The sequence below is a fragment of the Ornithorhynchus anatinus genome, chromosome 20 (genome assembly GCF_004115215.2).
Source record: "Ornithorhynchus anatinus isolate Pmale09 chromosome 20, mOrnAna1.pri.v4, whole genome shotgun sequence".
Lineage (NCBI taxonomy): Eukaryota > Metazoa > Chordata > Mammalia > Monotremata > Ornithorhynchidae > Ornithorhynchus > Ornithorhynchus anatinus.
Genome location: NC_041747.1, coordinates 6775674 through 6778512, shown reverse-complemented (window position 1 = coordinate 6778512; position 2839 = coordinate 6775674). Strand labels below are relative to the sequence as shown.

The following is a 2839-nucleotide window of genomic DNA, read 5'->3' as shown; positions in this document are numbered from 1 at the left end:
TTAAAATGTGACTAAGCCCCATAACCCTCCCTCCCCCTCACCCCCCACCAACCACCACCAAAAAAAAATCTGCCAGGAATGCTGCATCTGGGGGTTTGAGAGGGGACTCTAGCTTTCTCCCTTTCTCCTCTGTCTTTTCCACAAAACACCAGCCACCGTTCCCAGAAGCTTCCCCAGCGTCTCTCGTTGACTGCCCGACGGCATCGTCGAGTCGAGGAGAAACTCCTTCTTGGGCTGGTGGCACATGGGCTGAGCCGTGCCAACCAGTGCGGTAGCCCTGAGCTGGAGGGCCTGGTGCCTGTTGGTTAGAAAGGGAGTGTGCGTGTGTGACAGTTGGCAGTCAGCAGAGTTGAGGAGAAGGATCTGGATTTTTTTGTGAGCCTCAGTCCTCAACTCTGAACTTAAGTAAAGCAGATTCTGCCTCCTAGCTTCCTTCCTTCTCTCCCTCTGAGATTGTGAGCCCTTGAAGGACAGGGTCTGTGTCTTACTTGAATATCTTGTATCTTCCCCAGCGGTTGGTACACTGTAACTGCTTCACAAATTCCACAATTATTAATGTTAGTAGTCGTATCATTTCCTTCCTTCTCTCCTTCCTTTTTTTCCTTCTTGCCTCCACGCCCTCCCCTTCTTTTCTTTCTTGCTCCATCTCATCTCCTTTCTTCTTGCTTCTCTTTCCCTCTCCTCATTCCCGCAATGTACAGTCCCTTTCTTCGGCCTTCGCACAATAATAATTCTCACTGAACACGCACTATGTGTCAAGCACTGAGGTGAATATTGGGATAGCGACAGGATAGTCTAACAGGACACGGTTCCTGTCCTAGTTGGGGATCAGGTATTGAGTCTTCATTTTACAGATGAGGAAGCTGAGGTTCAGAGAAGGTAAGTGACTTGTCCAGAATCACACAGCAGGCAAGTGGTGGAGACAATAATGAGCCCAATTCTCCTGACTCAGATGATCAATCGATGGCACTGATGGAGTGTTTACTGTGTGCAGAGCACTGTTCTAAGTGTGTAAGCTCGTTGTGGGCAGGGGATGTGTCTGTCTACTGTTGTGCCAAGCGGGTAGTACAGTGGTCTGCACACAGTGAGTGCTCAATAAGTACAGTTGAATGAATACAATGTAAGAGTATAACTCGTTCCCTGGCGACAAGGAACTCACAGTCTTGGGTACCGTGTTCTTTCTCTTGGGCCACGCTGCATCTCATGTTTGTCCTCCTGGCAACTTAAAACACGCTTCTATCAAATCTTCCAACCCACAAGCATTTTCATTTCCACATATAATGTTAGTGTAACTTTACACACAGTAAGAGCTCAATAAATACAGTTGAATGAATGGTTTCCAGGCCCTTCAGTACCATCCCGAAATTATTTGTTGATATTTCTCAGAGTGACACCCTGGATTTACATCATCAAAACTGATGCTTCCCCTCAATGAGGGGGCCTTTATTTTTTGAAAGGATTAGATTTCTTATGATGCGGAATTCCTATATAAACCTAATGGGAAAATGGATTTCCACCGTCTGTTCTCTTGCCTCAGCCGGGAGAAGACTTTCATCTGGACAATCCTGAGGAGAATGCTTTTGAGTCTACAAGTGTGTGCGGTCCTACATTGTGAGATCCATTTGCACTGCTTATTTGCGATAAGAGATGCTGCATTTTGGTGGTAAGTGGAAAAAGTAAAAATACTTGAGCTAAAAATGAAAGTTGACCAAGGAGAGAAGAGCGCAGTTCAACTCAAGCATGCAACCGTTACAATGACACGAAGGGGCCTCAAGCATAACCAAAAGTGTATTCGTTCATTCAGTCATTCGGTCATATTTATTGAGCGCTTACTGTGTCCAGAGCACTGTACCAAGTGCCTGAAAGAGTACAATATAATCATAATCGGGCACATTCCCTGCCCACAACAGGCTGACCGTCTAGAGGGGGAGACAGACGTTATTATAAATACAGTACAATATAAATATACAGAGACTTCTGGTTGGGACCTTGCCCGGCTGTGAAGAACATTTGTCTGACCACCCTGAAGTTGACTGCAGATGATCAAGTAGCCAACGGTTCCACTCTAATGTGTTTGGCGCTGGGGTTCAGATCCCAGATGAGAAATCTCTTTCCAGCAGAAGTCTACTGGGAGCTCTCGATGAACCTAGCCTGGCTGTAGCTGGGGCGGACCCCAGGCTCTCGGCAACCGGGCCGTGCCGCTGTATCTCAGGAGCTGATGTCTGTGAAAGCAGGATTTATACCGCGTCCTCCCGGAACACGGAGACGGCATTAAGGAACCCCGGGTTGAGACACACACGTGTTGGGAGTATTCACCCCGAGTCCGACACCACGCATGACCGCTATTTCCCAGACCGCACCGTGCTGCATCCGGAAAGACGTATGGGGATGGAAGACGCCCCTCAGGTTCTGCTGGAGCCTTCTAGACAAAACGTGCCATGAAAACACGTATTCTGGCCGTCTTCTGGGAGGGCGTTCCCAGAAAAACTGGAGGCACAGGGGCTGGAAGAGAAAGAAGGAAGAAGAAGAGGTGCTATTTGATGTGTTGACAGAATGTTTATTCATCGGTGAAATTCCTTAGTTATGGCTTCTCTGAGACAAATAGAGAACAAAAGGAAAGAAAATAGATTTGTATTTTATTATTTTTCTTTTTCTGACATCTGTAATTTTTTTTACATTGATTTCTTTCCTGTATTTTTGTGAAACTCCTCTCCCCGCCTACACACTGCCCAAACCCACCTTCTCTGCAAACGCACAGACACACGCACACTCAGCCTTACGCTACTTGCATCCAGACATCCACCAACACAGATGCATCAAAATGGACTCACATTCATCA

The 2839-nt window shown here is 46.9% G+C and overlaps 1 long non-coding RNA gene across 1 annotated transcript; it reads left to right on the top strand.

The window, feature by feature from the left end:
• The first annotated feature begins 1051 nt into the window (after positions 1–1051).
• On the top strand, positions 1052–2624 carry LOC114805877. The gene is made up of 2 exons (XR_003753949.2): positions 1052–1663; positions 2118–2624. It is a non-coding gene; the product is annotated as an uncharacterized LOC114805877 (long non-coding RNA).
• The last annotated feature ends 215 nt before the right edge of the window (positions 2625–2839 follow it).